Genomic DNA, 24,256 nt, shown 5'->3' with positions numbered 1-24,256 from the left:
GTGCTAGGTGCTAGGGCTGCCCCAAAGGAGGATTCCTGCTGGCTTAAGGACTGTAAAGTCCTTAAAAGTAGGAATTAAGATTTCAGAAGGTTAGCTCAAGGCCTTACTTAAAGTTATATTGAAATGTTGTCCTAACATTTCAGAACGAGGAGTATTTACTAAAGAAGAATGGCATTTCATAGGGCAAGCTATGAAACAAAGTAAAAAGAAAACAGAATATTACCAGCAATTCGGATCACATGGAATCTGGGCAGAATACTGCACAAAATGTGGAGAGTTGAGCTGTTTCCCAGCTTCCGCCCCCAAGTTTCCCTACTTCTACTAACACTTATATATTACCATTACTCTTTCAACTTTCATGGCTTTAACTGATTCTTTCAATTCTTTTTCCTAAGTTCTCACTTGAGAATGCTACAGAAGCTGTGAGGAAGTCTGACCCTCCCTCACCTTAGAAGGATTCTCTCCATCCTCTCTTCCTCCCAGTCCTTCTAAATTACAACCTCCACCTCCACTAAGAACCAAATGCAGGATTGCAATCATCCTAAATCTAGAGAAGAAAGTAGGTACATCAGCTTCTCCAATAGAAATTAGGGATCAATCTGAGAATGCAGAAGAAATTTAGAACAGCACAATAATGTTGCCAGTGCCTAGTTCTGCAATTCATCAGTTCATGTCAGAGGATAGTCCTGGAGAAGACCATATTTCAGGATATAGCATCAATTTAAAAGACACCCATGATATCTATCCTCTTTAGATCCTGCTCTAATTCCTGTCATTCTGTTCCTCCTCACCACTATTTCAAAAACTAGTGACCATTTTTTCCCTGAAAGAAGATACTCATTTTACTGGCTGCTGACTCTAGATTACAAACAAGTGCAAAAGAGCAGGAATAATCAGTGTAACCTTCTCAGATCACAATGCAATGAAAACAACAATGAGTAAGGTTACATGGAGAGGCCACTGCAAAATTTACTGGAAATTAAACAATCTGATTCTCCAAAATTGGTTAAAGAGCAAATCCCCCTCTCTACCTTTTCCTGCTCTTTCTTTCCTAATGTCCATCCCCTGGGCTCTTCTTTTCCATCCAACCTTTCTCTGATCCACACTCACCCTTCCCCCTTCTTACCTCCACAATAATCCTCTTCGTCTTTCTACTTGGTATGCTGTCTAGATCTCCTCAGTCCTCTAGTCTTCTCCTCCCGTTTTTTCTTTTCCTTTTCTGTTTTCTCCTCTCTTGTACCTTCCTCTTTCATTGCCAAACCCACTCCCTACCCTTTCCCTTATTTTCCTCTGCAAGCCCCTGGTCTCCCCTGCCCTCCTTAGCTTCTTTCCTCTGCCTATCTATTTTTTATTCACCCCCCTGAATGAATTTTTCAAAAAATCATGAAAGGATTCAAGTCAACAAAATCAAGTACATTACTGCTCAGGAAAAGAACCACAAGAGGCACTGAGGCTCAGAGATACAGGCTTCCACTCGGGAAGGCTCTCCCAGCTGGTAGATAATTCATTCTTTCTTAAATAATAAATAATGGTTCCAGAATTGAATTTCTGGGTGTCTATACTAGCTTTATGAACTATTTTACATCACTGTTGATCATCAATTTTTCTTGAAGTCTCTTGATCAATTCCTATATAAAGTTGGTTCTTCTGAGAAGAGAAAAAAGTTAATAAATAAGAGTAATTATATTCTGAAATGTAAACTCTTCTATTAGTTATTTTTCCCCCACCAAAAAAAGATCAAGCCAAGAACCAAAAAATATAGATTCAGTTTTTTATCCCTATCTTCAACTTATTTCAACCATGTACTGTGCCTATATTTATCCGTGATAACTTATCCTTGCTTTATGAACACATTTTAGATATTTTGGTAGGACAATTCCCTGTATCACTATAGTATTATATCTATGTATTTTATCTTATTTTGTCATCAATGGAACTTTCCCCACTTTTGTTGATTCTAAGCAAATAAATGAATGCATAATCTGTTCTTTCTAGTACAAGAAGGGTGCACAGAACTTCATTTTATGTTCAAAAGTTGTCATAACAATTGTCTTTCCGCTGCAAATTTTAATACATACCAAACTAATTTATCTAAAATGAGGGGTAATAGCAGGATTTAAAAGTTTTGCTGAGAGTGGAATTGAAAGAACTAAGTGGAGGAAAAATTAAAGTTTTAATTCATAGAAAGACTCCTAAATGTATTAGGAACGATCAAAATCATAAAAATTATTTTTAATTGCAAAAGTAGATTTAGTACCTTAGTTTCTGTTTTGAAAATGATACAATTTTTTAAAAGCAATATTAAGCTTTGTTTGTAGACATAGCAACATGATTTATTTGACAACTGAGGTGAAACTGTTGAATTAACCTTAGTTATATGTGGACATTTTCTCTGTCTCCTATAATTATAGTCAATTTCCAGCCCATTATTAAAATTCTACTTCTTGTGTAACTTCTGATTACATAAAGAATCTTCGTTGCTTAAAAATTGCAGGTATTATAGAGTGGAATGCTCCGAGTTCAAAGTTCAGAAACAGAATTTTCTGTAAGCTTCCCCAAAGCTACTTCTGTTTCTGAGTCCAGATCAAAGTGTGGCAGATATTTCAGTTATGGTTTTTCTCAGAACATATGCAAAAGTGAACACATTTGATTTACTATCCTACATATTTTATTTTTGATGGAGATATTATATCTAAATAGATTATATAGATTTTATTAATTTAATATTACATATGCAATATAGAAATTGTATTATGATGAAATTACATTTCCTAGATTACATAGAAATATTACAAGGAAGTAATATGACTCTGTAGAAAGTAAATTAATGTTTTAGTGTTATTACAGATTTCAGTTACTTAAATAGATTTTCATTTTCCACATTTTGGTCAAGTAATTTGCTTCCTGTTTATCTTTACTTCAGTCATCCAGCAGTCACTTTATCTTTAATAAATGTCTTAGGCTGTTTTCAAAGATCTAACTAAGTTGAAAGTGCTTTGTAGTTTGCTTTTCCCTCTGGTGTTTGGAAAAAAGGAAATCTGGGTATGACAAGTCTTTCCAATTGAAGCATACTTCCTGATACTGTGTTTAATAATTCTTAGTTTAAACTACTTAAAGATGGCAGGATAGATAAAATCTTGATGAAATATCTGGGTCAGAATGTGACTGAAGAAATTACAGGTTTTCCAACTGACTCGAGGCACGATACTTAAACTCTGCCTTAATGTTCTCCTCCATAAGATGGACCTGAGGCTATAGAGCATGTCATGTAATTTCTAACCCTAGGAACACAAAACATAAACACAGCTCTAAGCTTGGAAGAATGATAGTTATATTGTATATTGGATGGGAGGCCAGTCCAACAACAAAACCCTTCTCCTGTTCAAGACCAAGAGACCCTGAAAAGTATGAGAGACCTTATTTTCTACCCCTCAAATTAGAACTTTTAAAAATAATTCTTTCAACATTATTTTATTTTGTCATTTTCACACATTATTCATTGGAAAAAAAGATACTCTTCTATTCCTCCCCCCACCTCGGAACACCCCTCCCATAGCTGACGCAAGTTTCCACTGGATATCACGTGTCCTTGATTCGAACCTATTTTCATGTTGTTGGTATTTGCATTAGGTTGTTCATTTAGAGTCTCTCCTCAGTCATGTCCCCTCAACCCCTGTAGTCAAGCAGTTGTTTTTCTTAGGTGCTTTTACTCCCTCAATTTGTCCTCTGCTTGTGGCTAGTGTTTTTTCTTCTAGGTCCCTGCAGAAAGTTCAGGGATGTTGTATTGACACTAATTGAGAAGTCCATTTTGCTCGATTGTACCACAGTGTTTCAGTCTCTGTGTACAATGTTTCCCTAGTTCTAATTCCTTTCGCTCTGCATCACTTCCTGGAGGTTGTTCCAGAGTCCCATGGAATTCTTCCGCTTTATCATTCCTTTTAGTACAGTAGTATTCCATCACCGACATATACCAGAATTTGTTCAGCCATTCCCCAATTGAAGGGCATCCCCTCATTTTCCAATTTTTGACCACCACAAAGAGTGCAGCTATAAACATTCTTGTACAAGTCTTTTTAATTATTGTCTCTTTGGGGGTACAGACCCAGCAGTGCTATGGCTGGATCAAAGGACAGTCTTTTCTCGCCCTTTAGGCATAATTCCAAATTGCCCTCCAGAATGGTTGGATCAATTTACAACTCCACCAGAAATGAATTAATGTCCCTACTTAGCCACATCGCCTCCAGCATTCATTACTTTCCTTTGCTGTCATGTTAGCCAATCTGCTAGGTGTGAGGTGATACCTCAGAGATATTTTGATTTGCAGCTCTCTAATCATAAGAGATGTAGAACACTTTTGAATGTGCTTATTAATAGTTTTGATTTCTTTGGCTGAGAACTGCCTGTTCATGTTCCTTGCCCATTTATCAATTGGAGAATGGCTTGATTTTTGGTACAATTGATTTAGCTCTTTGTAAATTTGAGTAATTAAACCTTTGTCAGAGGTTTTTATGAAGACTGTTTCCCAATGTGTTACTTCCCTTCTGATTTTAGTTACATTGGTTTTGTTTGTACAAACCTTTTTAATTTGATGTAATCCAGATTATTTATTTTGCATTTTGTGACTCTTTCTAAGTCTTGCTTGGTTTTAAAGCCTCTCCCTTCCCAAAGGTCTGACATGTATACTATTCTGTGTTTGCCTCATTTTCTTTTTTTTTTCTATTTCTTTTTTTTAATTTTTTTTTTAAATTTTAATATTATTTTATTTGGTCGTTTTCATACATTATTCACTGGAAACAAAGATCGTTTTCTTTTCCTCCCCCCCCCCCCTTTCCCTCTCCCATAGCCGACGCATGATTCCACTGGTTATCACATGTGTTCTTGACTCGAACCCATTTCCCTGTTGTTGGAGTTTGCATTATAGTGTTCATTTAGAGTCTCTCCTCAGTCTTATCTCCTCCAACCCTGTAGTCAAGCAGTTGCTTTTCAGCGATGTTTTTATTCCCACAGTTTATCCTCTGCTTGTGGGTAGTATTTTTTTTTTAGATCCCTGCAGATTGTTCAGGGATTGCATTGATACTAATGGAGAAGTCCATCACCTTCGATTGTACCACAATGTATCAGTCTCTGTGTACAATGTTTTCCTGGTTCTGCTCCTCTCGCTCTGCATTACTTCCTGGAGGTTGTTCCAGTCTCCATGGAACTTCTCCACTTTATTATTCCTTTTAGCACAATAGTATTCCATCACCAACATATACCACAATTTGTTCAGCCATTCCCCAATTGAGGGGCATCCCCTCATTTTCCAATTTTTGGCCACCACAAAGAGCGCAGCTATGAATGTTTGCCTCATTTTCTTATAGTTTCCTTCTTTATGTTCAAGTCATTCACCCATTTTGAATTTATCTTGACGAGTCCGGAAGACATGTCAGGTTGCCCTCCACCAAGGCACTCGGTAATTGCCAGCACGTTTCTCATTTTGCTCCTCAGTTTCCCCGGGTAGAGGTGGGGTGTTGGGGATCTCTGGCCTGCAGCCACCCCAGGCTCCTGGCGCCTCTCACCTCCCCATTCCCCCGCCACCCCCACTGCTTAAGGCGTTGGAATTGTCCACTCTAGGGTCACTGACATGTCCCTTGTCCAATCAGAATCTTCGCTTGGAATTGATAGGTGGGCGGTTCCTTTCAGTTCTTTTCTCCTGGTTGTCCTGGGAGAAAATTGAACTGCCTCTGATCCAACTTCCGAGGTAAGCCTTTCAGCCTCTTGGAAATCAACTCTGGCTTTGACACTATCGGTCTTTTGTGAGCACGTCTCCCTGAGCCTCAAGTGCCTTCCGTGGTTCTTTTCCTGAGCATCAGGTACTTGATTTTGAGGACCCGAACGCTTTCATGACTTTTGCGCTCATTTGCCCCGAATCCCTTTTGTAGAAGAGGCTTGAAGACCCTTTTCCCTTCTGGAGAATGTCTCTGGATGAAGTCGTGTTTGCTTCGGTGAGCAAAATCCTGGGTGAAGGCGGGGGTACTCAGCAGGGTGCCCACGGTGGTAGACTCTAGAGATGAAAAGACCTAGACTGGATGAAGAGTAGAAAAAGTATAAGAGTGAGGTCAGGGAGGAGCAGAGAAAGAGGGTGGTTAGAAAAGGAGAGAAAGTTGGGAGGGACAGAATGGAAAGAGGGGGGGGGGCGAAGGGTAGAGAAATCCGGCTAGAAGGAGGTGAAGAGAATGAGAGGGAGCAAAAAGGAAATATTGGAGGGTAATTGGGCCAAAAAAAAAAAAAAGAAATTAGGGATCAATCTGAGAATGCAGAAGAAATTTAGAACAGCACAATAATGTTGCCAGTGCCTAGTTCTGCAATTCATCAATTCATGTCAGAGGATAGTGCTGGAGAAGACCATATTTCAGGATATAGCATCAATTTAAAAGACATCCATGATATCTATCCTCTTTAGATCCTGCTCTAATTCCTGTCATTCTGTTCCTCCTCACCACTATTTCAAAAACTAGTGACCATTTTTTCCCTGAAAGAAGATACTCATTTTACTGGCTGCTGACTCTAGATTACAAACCAGTGCAAAAGAGCAGGAATACTCAGTGTAACCTTCTCAGATCACAATGCAATGAAAACAACAATGAGTAAGGTTACATGTAGAGGCCGCTCAAAAATTTACAGGAAATTAAACAATCTGATTCTCCAAAATTGGTTAAAGTACAAATCACAGAAACAATAATTTCTTTGAAGAAAATGACAATGATGAGACATCCTTTCAAAATCTATGGAATGCAGCCAAAGCAGTTCTCAGGGGGAAATTTATGTCCTTGAGTTCATATATTCACAACGTAAACAGGGAAGAGGTTAAGGAATTCGGCTTGCTAATCAAAAAAAAAAATAGAAAATGAACAAATTAAAAATCCTCAGATGAAAAGTAAATTAGAGATCCTAAATATCAAAGGAGAAATTAATAAAATTGAAAGTGAAAGTAATATTGATTTTAGAAATAAGACAAAATACTGCTCAACCTCATTAATAAAAGGAAAGAAGGAATCCAATTTGACAATATTCAAGATGAAAAGTGAGACCTCCCCACTAATGAAGAGGAAAGTAAGGCAATCATTAAAAACTATAATGCCCAATTATATACCAATAAATATGGCAGTCTAGGTGATATCGATGAATATTTATAAAAATAGAACTTGCCTTGAATAACAGACGAAGAAATAGAATACCTAAACAATCCCATATCAGAAAAATAAATTGAACAAGCCATCAAAGAACTCCCTAAGAAAAAATCCCCGTGACTGGATGCATTGACAAATGAATTCTATGAAATACTCAAAGAACAATGAATCCCAATTTTATATAAACTATGTGACAGAATGAGCAAAGAAGGACTTCTACCAAATTCCTATTATGACACAAATATGGTACTGATTCCAAAGTCAGGCAGGAAAAAACTGAAAACCCCCCCCCCCAACAATTATAGATCAATCTCCTTAATGAACATAGATGCAAAAATCTTAAAAAGAATACTAGCAAAAGGTGATATAGGAGAAAACTCCTATGAGAAGGAGAGGAAGAGAGTTTTTACTTAAACCTTACACTCAGGGAAACCAACTCTGAGAGGGAAGAACATCCAGATCCATTGGGATCTTGAATTCTATGTTACCCAACAAGGGAAGGGAGAAGGGAAAACCAATGGGGTAGGGGGAAGGGAACACGAAACAGGGAGGGAAAAAGAAGGGGGAAGGGAAGGGAACAAAAAGGGAGGGACTAGATAGGGAAACATATCAAGGGAGGGGACAAGGGGGACTGATTTAAAGTAAATCACTGGACTAAAAGGTAGAGCTGAAGAAGAAATGTTAGAATTAGGGAAGGATATCAAAATGCCAGGGAGTCCACAAGTGACAATCATAACTAGAAACACTAGCAGTAACAATTAGAGAAGAAAAAGAAAAAGACTCCAGCAAGTGATCAGAAGGGTCATCCACCATGAACAAGTACGATTTATACCAGGGATGCAGGGCTGGTTCAGTATTAGGAAAACCATCCACATCATTGACCACATCAATAAGCAAACCAACAAGAACCACATGATTATCTCAATAGACGCAGAAAAAGCCTTTGATAAAATACAACACCCATTCCTCTTAAAAACACTAGGAAGTATAGGAATAGAGCTGTCCTTCCGAAAAATAATGAACAGCATATATCTAAAACCAACAGCTAATATCATCTGCAATGGGGATAAACTAGATGCATAAGATAAGATCACGAGTGAAACAAGGATGCCCATTATCACCTCAAGTATTTGACATTGTACTAGAAACACTAGCAGTAACAATTAGAGAAGAAAAAGAAATTGAAGGCATCAAAATAGGCAAGGAGGAGACCAAATTATTGCTCCATCCTTTAATTCTGACCTTGTGGGTTTCTACCCGCCTCATGTGTGTTTCTTGAAGACAACATATGGTAGGGTTTTGCATTGTAATCCATTCTGCTATTCGTCTACATTTTATGGGTGAGTTCATCCCATTCACGTTCAAAGTTATGACTGTCACTTGTGGACTCCCTGGCATTTTGATTGTAGCATCCCAAGCATATTCACATCTATGAAATATAAATGACTGTATGGCGACTGTGTCTCCAAGCATAAGGTTATACCAATGAGGCTTGTGAAGGTAACCTTGAACTGGCCATGCGGCCCTTGGCTAAGACAAACTCATTAACATGCTCGGACTCAATTCCCCAGGAAAGCGCGGTTTGCAATCTCCACGCCCAAAGGTGTTCCCTCTACCTTGCCTCCCAATCATGATTGTCTATGCTTTGTGATGTGATTGCTACGTGCTTGGGAGTACCATCCAAGCAGGACAGGAATAAAATCCAGAGGCAATCCCATGAACTTCCTCTTGTCTCTTGGCCTTTCTCCCTTCCATGGAGCTCCACTGGGCTCCTCAATGACTATGTCTCTCTCTCCTCTTGACCTTCTCCTTCCCCGAGGCTGTAACCATCTCGGCCTGCATTTCCTACCTTAATCTCCTCCACCCCAGTTCCTTTGTACTCATACTCTCTTATCAAAGGGAGTATCATAGGGATTGCCTGCCCTATCCAACCACTGACTTGTCCCTGTCTTTCATTTCCACCCAGGTTCTCGGTTCCTACCTCTCCTCGGGTCCCATCACAAAGGTGAGACCCTTCCCTTGTGGGACCCTGCTGCTCAGGGAGGTCCATTAAGGAAAACCCCACATTGATATCCTTCCCTAATTCTAACCTTTCTTCTTCAGCTCTACCTTTTAGTCCAATGATTTACTTTAAATCAGTCCCCCTTGTCCCCTCCCTTGATATGTTTCCCTATCTAGTCCCTCCCTTTTTGTTCCCTCCCCTTCCCCCTTCTTCTTCCCTCCCTGTTTCGTGTTCCCTTCCCCCTACCCCATTGGTTTTCCCTTCTCCCTTCCCTTGTTGGGTAACATAGAATTCAAGATCCCAATGGATCTGGATGTTCTTCCCTCTCAGAGTTGGTTTCCCTGAGTGTAAGGTTTAAGTAAAAACTCTCTTCCTCTCCTTCTCATAGGAGTTTTCTTCCCCTCCCCTTCCCGTGTGAATCTTTGTGTGAGAAAGATTATTCTATTTGGTCTTTCTTTTCCCCCAATTTACACATTACATTTTCCCCACATGTTAGTATACATAGATTGATATAAATGTAATCCTTATAGAAGAGAGTTTGAGTAAAAGAAAAAGATAATATTTTTCACCTTTTCCCTTTCCTTTATATTTCCCTTTTAAGGTATTCCAGGCTCTTTGCTTTTTGATATCGAAGTTTCCACAGAGCTCTGGTCTTTTCTTTGCAAAAACTTGGAAATCGTCTATTTTGTTGAATGCCCATACGTTCCCTTGGAAGTATATAGTCACTTTTGATGGATAGCTGATTCTTGGTTGAAAACCCAGCTCTCTTGCCTTTCTGAAAATCATGTTCCATGCCTTAAGTTCATTCAGAGTGGAACTTGCAAGGTCTTGTTCAGTGACCCTGGGATTGGCATTCCTTTATATCTAAATTGTCTTTTTCTGGCTTCCTATAAGTTTTCTTTTGCTGGAAAACTTTGGAATTTGGCCATTCCATTCCTGGGAGTTGTCTTTGGGGGATTTAGTGTAGAGGGTGTTCTGTGAACTCCTTCATTGCCTGTATTGCCCTCTTCTTCTAGGATCTCTGGGTAATTTTCTTTGATTATATCTTGTATTACGATATCGAGTTTGCTGTTTATTTCTGTCTTTTCTGGTAGTCCAATTATTCTTAAATTGTCTCCTCTCCCTCTATTTTCCAAGTCTATGACGTTGTCAGTGAGATATTTTATGTTCTCTTCTAATTTCTTGGTCTTTTGGCTTTGCTTTATCAGTTCTTGCTCGTTGACTTCGAGTTGCCTAATTCTGACCTTTAAAGCCTGGTTTTCCTTTTCACTTTGGTCAAACTGGTTTTGTAGATGCGTGAATTTCTTTTGCATTATTTCCCACTTTTCCTCCCAGAAGGCTTCCATCTGTTTGATCCTTTCCGAATCAAATTCTTCATGGGTGTGTGGAGAGTTTCTATTTTCTTTGGAAGGTTTCAGAGCATTTGCTTGTGTTTCCTCTTCTATCTCCTCTGTATTTTGTATTTCTTCTCCATAAAATGTGTCCAAAGTCGCCCCCTTCTTGCTGTTTTTCTTGGAATTTTGGGGCTTTTGTGCTTCTGTGGAGTTTGCCATCTCTATCTGAGTGGGGAGGGCTAGCTTTTCTTATCTCTGTCTGGTGTTCAGAGGTTTTCGCCCCAGGCTGATTGTCTGTTCTATGCAGTTGTTGTTCTGTCTTCCCGGGGAAGCCAGGAATTGCTGGTGTTTCCGAGTCACTGCCCTCCTCAGTTCCCTCTCGATGCTTCTCCGTTGCCTTACTTCCAGGCTCTGAGCCTGGCTTGGCCCTTTCTGCGGGGTGTTTGTTTCTGTGCCTTAGCCGGCCCGAAGAGCCAGCACTCCGAGGGGGGAGGGGCCGCGGCTTCCAGGAGCTCTGAGGGCTCTTGAGAGGATTAGCTTTCCCTGGGTTGAACTGAGTATGCCCTGAGACATGGACCTTCCCTGAGACTTGGATGGAAGGATCCAGCCAGGGGGTTAGAAGCTCCACCCCCTCCACGCCCCATCTCTCTCTGTTTCCCTGCTGTCTGTGTTGGGTGTCCACTCGTCTGAGTCAGGTTGTTTTCAGGAAGCAGTCTTCAGAATAGCCAGCCCTGAGGCTCTGATGTTCCCTCTGCTGCCTCGGACTCAGAGCTCTGGGTTGGGGGGATGGGTCATGGGACCTTCCTTCTGCCTACCCCATAGGTCCGAGTGATCTCGGGTTCTGGCTTTTTGGGGGCCGGACCTTTTGATCCAGATCCTAGAGGCGGATTCCCGGGGACTATGTTCTTGTTCCTTTTGAATTTCTGTGCCCTAGGAACATATGATTTGAGTTCGGTAGGGAAGTGTTTCTGGAGATCTGAACTTTAGCTTTCTCTAAGCCGCCATCCTGACAGGAAGTCAAGATGATCATTCATTTCGCGAAGTGCACAGGAGGCTGCTTAGACGGCTAAGGAAGCAAGGTGGGAAAATATTCGAAAGAGTTTCCTTCTTTCTTTTCAGGTCATTCACCCATTCTGAGTTTATCTCGGTGTAGGGTGTGAGATGTTGATCCAAACCTAATCTCTCCCATACTGTCTTCCAATTTTCCTAGCAGGTTTTAATAAATAGTGGGTTTTGGTCCCAAAAGCTGGGAATTTGGGGCTTATCATAGACTGTTTTGCTGAGGTCATTTACCCCAAGTCTCCCACCAATCCTCTTTTCTGTATCTTAGCCAGTACTCATTTATTTTTTTACCATTTGAGCTTTGAGTTTCAGCTGCCCTGACCTCTGGAGGCTTTTGATTGGATTAAAGTGAAGGAGTCTGTGATGGAGGGGTGTTGGACCTTTAGCTTCACTGAGCTCTGAAGACTTTTGATGGCATTAAGTTCAGTTGGGTTGTAGTAGCTCTGTCCCGAGGCCAAAACTTCCAGGAACGCCGGAGCAATATGTGGGGTCTCTGCCGTTCTGACCAGTGTGCTTGCTCTGTGCTCCCTCTGCAGCTCCTTCCTCACCACCTGAGTTTGATGCTCTGAGCATGCCAGAGCCCTGCCTGCAAGGTACACCCTCAAAACCAGTGCCTTTGCCTGCACAGATATTCCTGCTCCCTCTGGAGGCTTAGCGCTCTGGTGCTGGGTGGGGGGTCCTGGGATCTTCCTTCTGCCTTCACCATAAACCCAAATGTCCTCGAATTCCAGCTTTTGGGGGACGTACCTTTTGAATTGAGACCAGCAGGGGGTTTCCTTGGCTCTGTCTTGTTGTTCAGTTTGATTTTCAATCCCCTAGGAGCATTTGTTTGTTATTTGTATGGAAGGGTTTTCAGAGGTCTTACCTTTTATCTTTTACTGCCTGGATGGTGCCATCTTGACTCTGGCCAATCAAATATCATATTAAAAAATCAACTGACCTGGAAAATAGATCTATGAGAAAAAAAATCTCAGAATTATTTTATTACCTGCAGGACATAATAAAGATTATTTTTTAAATTTAGTATTTTAATTTCATTATGAAAAAAATTTAAAATACCTGCCAATAGATCCTTCAACAAGAAAACAAAATTGAAATGAAAAGCATTCAGAGATTGCCTTCAGAATTAAATTCCCAACTGATAACTACTAGGAAGTAATTCCTTATCACATTGATACCCAGTCAAGGGAAAGTACTTCAAGGACTAGAAGGAAACCACTCAAGGACCCTGGAGTTACAATCAGGTTCACTCAGGACCTAATAGCTTCTACATTAAAGGATTCAAAGACTTGGAATATGCTATTCAAGAAGGAAAAAGATTTGATTTATAAACTAGGGTCACCTTTTGCTAGTATTCTTTTTTAAATATATTTTATTTGATCATTTCCAAGCATTATTCGTTAAAGTCATAGATCATTTTCTTTTCCTCCCCCCCATCCCCCATAGCCGATGTGTAAGTCCACTGGGCATTAGATGTTTTCTTGATTTGAACCCATTGTTTGGTGATAGTATTTGCATTAGAGTTTTCATTTAGAGTCTATCCTCTGTCATGTCCCCTCAACCTCTGTATTCAGGCAGTTGCTTTTTCTCGGTGTTTCCACTCCCATAGTTTATCCTTTGCTTATGAATGGTGTTTTTTTCTCCTGGATCCCTGCAAGTTGTTCAGGGACATTACACCGCCCCTAATGGAGAAGTCCATTACGTTCGATTATACCACAGTGTATTAGTCTCTGTGTACAATGTTCTCCTGGTTCTGCTCCTCTCGCTCTGCATCACTTCCTGGAGGTTGTTCCAGTCTCCATGGAACTTCTCCACTTTATTATTCCTTTTAGCACAATAGTACTCCATCACCAACATATACCACAGTTTGTTCAGCCATTCCCCAATTGATGGGCATCCCCTCGTTTTCCAGTTTTGGGCCACCACAAAGAGCGCAGCTATGAATATTTTTGTACAAGTCTTTGTGTCCATTATCTCTTTGGGGTACAGACCCAGCAGTGCTATGGCTGGGTCAAAGGGTAGATATTCTTTTGTTGCCCTTTGGGCATAGTTCCAAATTGCCCTCCAGAATGGTTGGATCAGTTCACAGCTCCACCAGCAATGAATTAATGTCCCTACTTTGCCACATCCCCTCCAGCATTCATTACTTTCCTTTGCTGTTATGTTAGCCAATCTGCTAGGTGTGAGGTGATACCTCAGAGTTGTTTTGATTTGCATCTCTCTGATTATAAGAGATTTAGAACACTTCTTCATGTGCTTATTAATAGTTTTGATTTCTTTATCTGAGAACTGCCTATCCATTTCCCTTGCCCATTTATCAATTGGAGAATGGCTTGATTTTTTGTACAATTGATTTAGCTCTTACAAATATGAGTAATTAAAGTTTGTCAGAGGTTTCTATGAAGATTTTTTCCCAATTTGTTGTTTCCCTTCTGATTTTAGTTATATTGGTTTTGTTTGTACAAAAGCTTTTTAGTTTGATGTAGTCAAGATTATTTATTTTACATTTTGTGATTCTTTCTATATCTTGCTTGGTTTTAAACCCTTTCCCTTCCCAAAGGTCTGACATGTATACTATTCTGTGTTTGCCCAATTTACTTATGGTTTCCTTCTTTATGTTTAAGTCACTAACCCATTTTGAATTTATCTTGGTGTAGGGTGTGAGGTGTTGATCTATTCCTAGTCTCTCCCACACTGTCTTCCAATTTTCCCAGCAGTTTTTATCGAATAGTGGATTTTTGTCCCAAAAGCTGGGATCTTTGGGTTTATCGTATACTGTCTTGCTGAGGTCGTTTTCCCCCAGTCTATTCCACTGATCTTCCTTTCTGTTTCTTAGCCAGTACCAAATTGTATTGATGACTGCTGCTTTGTAATATAGTTTTAGGTCAGGGACTGCAAGGCCCCCATCATATGTGTTTTTTTTTCATTATTTCCCTGGATATCCTTGATCTTTTGTTCTTCCAAATGAACTTTGTTATGGTTTTTTCTAAATCAGTGAAGAAGTATTTTGGTAGTTCAATGGGTATGGCACTAAATAGATAAATAAGTTTGGGTAGGATGGTCATTTTTATTATATTGGCTCGTCCTATCCATGAGCAATTAATGTTTTTCCATTTGTTCAAGTCTAGTTTTAGTTGTGTGGCGAGTGTTTTGTAGTTGTGTTCATATATTTCCTGTGTTTGTCTTGGGAGGTAGATTCCTAGGTATTTTATTTTGTCTAAGGTGATTTTGAATGGGATTTCTCTTTCTAGTTCTTGCTGCTGAGCTGTGTTGGAGATATATAGAAAAGTTGATGATTTATGTGGGTTTATTTTGTATCCTGCAACTTTGCTAAACTTGATGATTATTTCAATTAGCTTTTTGGTTGAATTTCTCGGATTCTTTAAGAAGACCATCATGTCATCCGCAAAGAGTGATAACTTGGTCTCCTCCTTGCCTATTTTGATGCCTTCAATTCCTTTACCTTCTCTAATTGCTACTGCTAGTGTTTCTAGTACAATGTCAAATAGTAGAGGTGATAATGGGCATCCTTGTTTCACTCCTGATCTTATTGGGAATGCATCTAGTTTATCCCCATTGCAGATGATATTAGCTGTTGGTTTTAGATATATACTGTTTATTATTTTTAGGAATGACCGTTCTATTCCTATGCTTTCTAGTGTTTTTAAGAGGAATGGGTGTTGTATTTTATCAAAGGCTTTTTCTGCGTCTATTGAAATAATCATGTGGTTCTTGTTGGTTTGCTTGTTGATGTGGTCAATGATGTGGATGGTTTTCCTAATATTGAACCAGCCCTGCATCCCTGGTATAAATTCTACTTGATCATGGTGAATGACTCTTCTGATCATTTGCTGGAGTCATGGTGAATGACTCTTCTGATCATTTCCTGGAGTCCTTTTGCTAGTATCTTATAAGATTTTTGCATCTATATTCATTAGGGAGATTGGTCTATAGTTTTCTTTCTCTGTTTTTGGCCTGCCTGGCTTTGGAATTAGGTAGAACTCCCTCTTTGCTTATTATGTCAAATAGTTGGTATAGTATTGGGGATAGTTGTTCTTTGAATGTTTGATAGAATTTACTGGTGAATCCATTAGGCTCTGGGAATTTTTTTTCTTAGGAAGTTCTTTGATGGCATGTTGGATTTCTTTTTCTGATATGGGATTATTTAAGAGATCTATTTCTTCTTCTGTTAGACTAGGCAATGTATAGTTTTCTAAATATTCATCCATATCACCTAGCTTTTGTATATTTATTGCCATATAGTTCGGCAAAGTAGTTTTTAATGATTTCACTAATTTCCTCTTCGTTGGAGGTGAGGTCCCACTTTTCATCCTTGATGCTGTTAATTTGCCTTTCTTCTTTCCTTTTTTTAATTAGATTGACCAGTACTTTGTCTATTTTGTCTCTTTTTTTCAAAGTACCAGCTTCTAGTCTTGTTTATTAGCTCAATGGTTCTATCACTTTCGATTTTATTAATTTCTCCCTTAATTTTTAGAATCCCTACATTGGTTTTCTTCTGGGGGGTTTTAATTTGTTCGTTCTCAATTTTTTTGATTTGCATTTCCAATTCATTGATCTCTGCCAGCCCTAATTTGTTAATATATGCACTCATGGGTATGGATTTTCCTCTAAGTAGTGCTTTGGCTGCATCCCTCACCATTGACATTTTCCTCAATGAAATTATTAATTGTTTCTATGATTTCTTCTCTTACTAACCGATTCTGCAATATCATTGTATTTAATTTTCAATTAATTTTTGATTTGGCTCTCCATGTACTCATACTGATCAATATTTTCATTGCTTGATGATCTGAAAAGGTTGCATTTATTATTTCTGCTTTTCTGCATTTTAGTGCCATGTTTCTGTGCCCTAGTGTATGATCTATTTTTGTGAATGTGCCGTGTGGTGCTGAGAAGAAGGTTTATTCCTTTTTGTCCTTATTTATTTTTCTCCATATATCTGTTAACTCTAATTTTTCTAAGATTTCATTCACCTCTTTTACCTCTTTCTTATTTATTTTTTGATTTGATTTATCTAAATTTGATAGTGGTTGGTTCAAGTCTCCCGCTAATATGGTTTTACTGTCTATTTCCTCCTTTAATTCTCCTAATTTCTGCATTAAAAATTTGGATGCTATACCTTTTGGTGCATACATGTTGTTTAGTGATATTTCCTCATTGTCTATACTCCCTTTAAAGAGAATCTATTTACCTCCCCTGTCCCTTTTGATCAGGTCTATTTGTACTTTGGCTTTGTCAGATATCATGATTGCAACTCCTGCCTTCTTTTGATCAGTTGAGGCCGAAAAGGCCTTACTTCATCCTTTAATTCTAACCTTGTGATTATCAACCCGCCTCATATGTGTTTCTTGAAGACAACAAATGGTAGGGTTTTGGGTTCTAATCCAATCTGCTATTTGTCTACGTTTTATGGGTAAGTTCATCTCATTCATGTTCAAAGTTATGATTGTCCCTTGTGGATTGCCTGGCATTTTGATATCTTCCCCTAGTTCTGACCTTTCTTCTGTAGCTATATCCTTTTAAACCAGTGATTTCCTTTAGGTCAATCCCCCCAGTCCCCTCTATTGATAGGCTTCCCTTTTTAGCCCTTCCCTTTTTATGCTCCCTTACCACCACCACCACCACCAACACCCCCCCCCCGGGGTTTATGGGATGCTTTGGGAGGAGTGAATCTTTGGTATGGAGGGCTTGTCGTGCCCTCCTAGGGCAGGTCTCCAGCCTCTGACCCTCACCTGACACCCAGCTCTCACTTGTGGCTCCTAGTAGCTGTTAGCAAGAGGCCACACCACGGGCAAAGGCTTCGATAGGCCGGCAAAAACTTGTGACGGTAGCCATCTGGTCATCATGGACCCCTGGTGAACTAGGACGTTGTTCACCCAGCATGTGAAGATTGCTTCGACTGAAAAGATGGAAGAAACTAATAAGAAGGTTCAATGCTGAGAGGGTGATGCAGCAAGGCACTGTGGAGTGCTTAGGGCATGTTGGAGCACAAAAGACAACCCAGGCCATCCAATGCAACTGAGGAAATCTGCAGATGTAATGACTTTTTGCGCCACTGGACCCAGGCTTCCAGCGCCAAGAGAGTGGGACTGTCTCTGTGCATCGACTTTTACACTTAAATCGTCATGCACAAGTGTCTTTGTGCACAAAAACACACAAAGACAATAGTCATCCTCGGTTACCGAGAGACTACTACTCCTACTACCCTCCCCCCTCTCCTTCCCTCCATTTTTATACTCCCTCCCCGCTCCCCCTCATTGATTTTCCTTTCTTTCTTACCCTGTTGGATAAGATAGAATTCAGGATCCAACTGGATCTAGATGTTCTTCCCTTTCAGATTTGATTTCACTGAGAGTAAGGTTCAAGTAATTCCACTTCACGCTCTCTTCCTCTCCCTCTCATATGAGAGTTCTTCCCCTCCCCTTCCCATGTGTATCTTTGTATGGGAAAGATTATTCTATTTAGTCCCCTCCCATTTCTTGAAGTAAATGTTAGTATTATCGACGATTTCGCCCCTCCCTTTCACCAAATCTTTTTGATGCCCCAATCATTCCCTTTGCATGATTCTTCTAATACTCTTATGATGCGTACAATTTTTGAGAGTTACACAATATATTTTCCCCGCATGTTAATTTATATATAATTTGATATAAATATAGTCCTTATAGAAGAGAGTTTGACTTAAAGAAAAAATAAGATATATCTCCTTTTCCCTTACTTTCATATTTACCTTTTCATGTTTCTCTTGCTTTCTGTGATTGAATATCAAATTTTCCATTAAGTTCTGGTCTTTTCTTAGCAAATGCTTGGAAATCTTCTATTTTGTTGAATGCCCATACTTTCCCCTGGAAGGATATAGTCAGCTTTGCTGGGTAGTTGATTCTTGGTTGGAGACCCGGCTCTCTTGCCTTTCTAAATATCGTGTTCCATGCTTTGCGGTCTCTTAGTATGTGTGCCGCTAAGTCCTGTGTGATTCTTATGGGAGCCCCCCTATATCTGAAGCTCCACTTCTTGGCTTCTTGTAGGATTTTCTCCTTTTCTTGGAAGCTCTTGAATTTGGCGATTACATTCCTGGGGCTTGTCTTCTGGGGATTTAGTATAGAGGATGTTCTGTGAACCCTTTCTATTTCTATTTTGCCCCCTTGCTCCAGAATATGTGGGCAATTTTCTTCTATAATCTCCTGTAGAATACCATCGAGGTTTTTGTTTATCTCTGGTTTTTCAGGGAGACCAATAATTCTGAGGTTGTCTCTTCTTCCTGTTTTCCAAGTCTGTGACCTTTTCAGTGAGATATTTTATGTTTTCTTCTAATTCATTAATTTTTTGGCTTCGCTTTGTTGATTCTTGCTCTTTTGTAATCTCACTGTCTTCCATTTGCTTAATTTTGGTCATTAGGGACTGGTTTTGCTTTTCAGCTTTGTCTGCCCCTCTATTACATGCTTCCAGCTCGTTCTCTAATTGTGAAATCTTGTCTATCAGGCTGCTGATATCTTTCTCCCATTTTTCTTTCCAAAAGGTTTCCATCTTTTGGGTAACCTCCAGTGTGAGATCTTCCAGGGCTTGTGGATGGTTTCCATTTGGGGAGGCATGTTCTGATTTTGTTTGGAATTCATCCTCATTCTCCTTATTTCCATGGGTACTTCCTCCATAAAAGTTTTCAATAGTCACTCCCCCCTCCCCCACCTTTGTCCTTGGAGGCTTAATTTTGGGCTGTGTGAGCCATCCCTTTGGTGGTTTTATTCCACTTTGTTTTTTGGTCGGAGTCTGGGTGATATGGGTGGGTTTTCTGTGAATTTAGGTTGCCTCAGACTAGTTCTTCCCAGCCTCCGAGGTTTCCTAGAATACGTGCCCCTGTGTTCAGCACAACCACCCAGCCCAACCTCCTCAGATAGAGACGCTCCTCATTCCCTTGCTGTCCCAGTGAGCCCTCTGATAGCTTACTCTGGTTTGGTGGGGGGTGAGAGGGATGTACGGCTCAGTTCATGTCTTTGTGTGAGTTTTTCCTACCCCTTATAGTGTAGAAATGTTCTAACCCCATGTACTTTTGTTTCTGTGGGGGTACTGGAGAGTCCTTCCATTCTTCCAAAGGTGATTTTCATGCTCTATTCAGGTAGTCTATTTCATTTGGTGCCGGGGAGGGTAAGCGAGTCGTGTCTAGATTGCAGCCATGATTACCCGGAAATCCCCATCTCTCTGATTATAAGAGATTTAGAGCACTTTTTCATATGCTTATTAATCGTTTTGATTTCTTTGGCTGAAAACTGCCTGTTCATGTCTCTTGCCCATTTATCAATTGGAGAAGCTTGATTTTTTTGTACAATTGATTTAGCTCTTTATGATTTGTGTAATTAGACCTTTGTCTGAGGATTTTGTTATGAAGATTGTTTCCCAATTTGTTGCTTCCCTTCTTATTTTGGTTATATTGATTTTGGTTGTGCAGAAACTTTTTAATTTGATGTAATCAAAATTGTTTATTTTACATTTTGTAACTCTTTCTATGTCTTGCTTGGTTTTAAAGTCTTCCTCTTCCCACAGGTCTGATATGTATACTATTCTGTGTTCAGCTAATTTGCTTATAGTTTCGTTTTCATGTTCAAATCATTCACCCATTCTGAGTTTATCTTGATGTAGGGTATGAGGTGTTGATCCAAACCTAATCTCTCCCACACCCACACTTCCAGTTTTCCCAGCAGTTTTTCTCAAATAGTGGATTTTTGTCTCAGAAGCTAGGGTCTTTGTGTTTGTCATATACTATCATTCTGATGTCACTTACCCCAAGTCTACGGAGGAGGTCTGTTTTCCAGGCGATTACTGTCCTGATAGCAGGTGGCCTCTTCGTCTAGTTCTGTCTGATAAGTGGGATTAAGTGTGTCTTCTGAATCAGGGTTTGTATATAGAACGGGGTGCAGGTGGGGTTTGGGTTTGGAAGGGACAAGAGGTTCCCTAAGGGAGGGATTTTCAATTGGTTCATCTAAGAGAGAAGGAGGGCGTTTGTCTTTTTCTGGTGGTATTTCCTCTTCCTCAATTTTTGTTTTATGGTCTAAGATAGCATCTTCAGCTAAGCTAAGGAGGTGGGAGACCTGTTTATTAGTGTCAGCTTCTTTAAGAATATCACGGATTAGTCCATAGTAAGAAAAATATTCATCGGGGATCTCTTGGCCTGATTTTATTAGGCCGTTCAGTTCTTTGCCCACTTTGTTCCAAGTAAGGGGGTGAATTCCTGGGCCATATAGAATAAGCCAGGGGCAACGTTCCTCTATAAAGCAGAAGAACTTAAATAAAATTTTCTTTTTTACCCTAATATCTCTCTCCCTGAGACTATTTTTTAACTCTTTAACAAATAGAGCTTCTTTTGAGAGTGTCTTCCCCATCTCATTTACACAGTTATCACATACGCTTCCCCACTTTCTCGCCAATCCTCTCTCGAGGGTCTAGAAATGGATACTAATGGGTCAACACTCGTGAGCGATTCGAGGGCTCAGTCAAAGTCGGTCCGGCCAAGGCCTTTCACTCACCCCAGAACGGGATGGACCACATCGCTTGAGCTTAGGTGGATGGTATAAACCCCCATCAGGAGATCGCCCTGTTACTCGTATGTGAATCGTGGACTGAGTTTTCCTCTCCTCTCTGCAATCACACACACAGTCACACTTACAGACACTCTGGGGTAATCACTCTCAATTTTTTATGCCTATGGGGGCTGGGACGACTTACCCTTATCTCAAGGTTGTCAGTTCAGCCTCTACCGTTAATTTGTCCGCGGAATTTGTTTCTCAGTCGTCCGGTAAGCTGTCTTACTAAAACCCGCACACGTTGGGTGCCAGATATCTGGGTCCCGCCCAGATACAATTGTGGGGTCCGTGACCCAGCCACCTAAAAGACCATAGGGGGAGAGAGAGGAGACTGAGCACGCAAGAAAGACAAAGAGTCTGTCTGATAGTGGCAAGGCTCGTTTATTGCAGGCGCAGCGCGAGAATATATACACTTGAAGTAGCAGGGGGTGGTGAATAAGGACAGGTTGTAATAGAAAAGGAATGTGAAGAATTTTTATGGTTTGTGGCCATTGGTCTTAACGACGCCAGTTTCCAGGAGGTGACCTATTTGTTCATATTCTCAGAAACCCTTATCTCGTTCCTGGTCATAAGTTTGTCCCCACACATAGTCTCTGACAATTATCTTATTCTTGGACATAAGTTTTTGCCCCACACATGGTCTCTGACACCCCCCACCCTTTTCTTTTCTTTGCCCCAACTTTCCCCAAATCTTCTTAATGCCCCAATCTTTCCCTATGCATGTTTCTTCTAACTACTCTTATGATGATACAATTTATGAGAGTTACACAAAATATTTTCCCCACATATTAATATATATATATAATTTGATGTAAATGTAGTCCTTATAGAAGAGAGTTTTACTTAAAAAAAGATAAGATTTATCTCCTTTTCCCTTTCTTGAATATTTACCTTTTCATGTTTCTCTTGCTTTCTGTGCTTGGATATTGAACTTTCCACAGAGCTCTGGCCTTTTCTTAGCAAATGCTTGGAAATCTTCTATTTTGTTGAAGGCCCACACTTTGCCCTGGAAGTATATAGTCAGTTTTGCTGGGTAGTTGATTCTTGGTTGGAGACCCGGCTCTCTTGCCTTTCTAAATATTGTGTTCCATGCTTTGCGGTCTCATAGTGTATTAGCCGCTAAGGCGTGTGTGATCCTTATGGTAGCCCCCTTATATCTGAAGCTCTTCTTCTTGGCTTCTTGTAGGATTTTCTCCTTTACTTGGAAGCTCTTGAATTTGGCAATTACATTCCTGGGGTTTGTCTTTTTGGGATTGAGTATAGAAGGTGTTCTATGAATTCTTTATATTTCTATTTTGCCCCCTTGCTCCAGAACATGAGGGCAATTTTCCCTTGGCTTGAATGGCTTGAATTTTTGTACAATCATAGCTCTTTATTAATTGGAGTAATTAGACCTTTGTCAGAAGTTTTTGTAATGAAGATTGTTTCCCAATTTGTTGCTTCCCTTCTAATTTTGGATGAATGAGTTTTGTTTGTACAAAACTTTTTTAGTTTTATGTAATCAAAATTGTTGATTATACATTTTGTGATTTTTTTTCTACCTCTTGCTTAGTTTTAAAGGCTTTCGCAAAGATCTGACAGGTATACTATTCTGTGTTCACCTAATTTGCTTATAGTTTCCTTCTTTTTTTAAAAATTTTATAATATTTTATTTGATCATATCCAAGCATTATTCATTAAAGACAAAGATCATTTTTTCCTCCCCTCCAACCCACCATAGCCGATGTGTGACTCCACTGGGTATCACATATATTCTTGATTCGAACCCATTCTCATGTTGTTAATGTTTGCATTAGAGTGTTCGTTTAGAGTCTCTTCTCTGTCATGTCTCCTCAACCACTATAGTCAGGCAGTTGCTTTTCCTCGGTGTTTCTACTCCCACAGCTTGTCCTCTGCTTATGAATAGTGTTTTTTCTCCCAGAAAATTATTCCTTTTAGCACAATAGTATTCCATCGCCAACATATACCACAATTTGTTCAGCCATTCCCCAATTGATGGGCATCCCCTCATTTTCTAATTTTTGGCCACCACAAAGAGCGCAGCTATGAATATTCTCGTACACGTGTTTTTCTCCATTATCTCTTTGGGGTATAGACCCAGCCGTGTTATGACTAGATTAAAGGGTAGACATTCTTTTGTCGTCCTTTGGGCATTTGGGCATCCAAATTGCCCTCCAGAATGGTTGGATCAGTTCACAACTCCACCAGAAATGAATTAATGTCCCTACTTTGTCACATTCCCCTCCAGCATTCATTACTTTCCTTTGCTGTCATGTTAGCCAATCTGCTAGGCATGAGGTGATACCTCAGAGTTGTTTTGATTCGCATCTCACTGACTATAAGAGTTTTAGAACACTTCTTCATGTGCTTATTAATAGTTTTGATTTCTTTATCTGAAAACTGCCTATCCATGTCCCTTGCCCATTTATCAATTGGAGAATGGCTTGATTTTTTTGTACAATTGATTTAGCTCTTCATAAATTGGAGTAATTATACCTTTGTCAGAGGTTTCTATGAAGATTTTTTTCCCAATTTGTTGTTTCCATTCTGATTATAGTTACGTTGGTTTTGTTTGTTTAAAGTTTTTTAATTTGATGTAGTCAACATTATTTATTTTAAGTTTTGTGATTCTTTCTATGTCTTGCTTGGTTTTAAAGTCTTTCCCCTCCCAAAGGTCTGACATGTATGACTGCAAGGCCCCCATCATTTGTGGTTTTGATTTTCATTATTTCCCTGGATATCCTTGATCTTTTGTTATTCCAAATGAACTTTTTTTTTACTAAATCAGTAAAGAAATTTTTTGGGAGTTCAATGAGTATGGCACTAAATAGATGAATAAGTTTGCGTGGGATGGTCATTTTTATTATATTGGCTCGTCCTATCCATGAGCAGTTAATGTTCTTCCAATTGCTCAAGTTTAGTTTTAGTTGTGTGGCGAGTGTTTTGTAGATGTGTTCATATAGTTTCTGTGTTTGTCTCCGGAGATAGATTCCTAGGTATTTTATTTTGTCTCAGGTGATTTTGAATGGGATTTCTCTTTCTAGTTTTTGCTGCTGAGCTGTGTTGGAGATATATAGAAATGCAGATGACTTATGC

The sequence above is a fragment of the Monodelphis domestica genome, chromosome Y, assembly GCF_027887165.1.
Source record: "Monodelphis domestica isolate mMonDom1 chromosome Y, mMonDom1.pri, whole genome shotgun sequence".
Taxonomy (NCBI): domain Eukaryota; kingdom Metazoa; phylum Chordata; class Mammalia; order Didelphimorphia; family Didelphidae; genus Monodelphis; species Monodelphis domestica.
The sequence above is the reverse complement of the archived record's forward strand: the minus strand, read 5'-3'. Positions refer to the sequence as shown.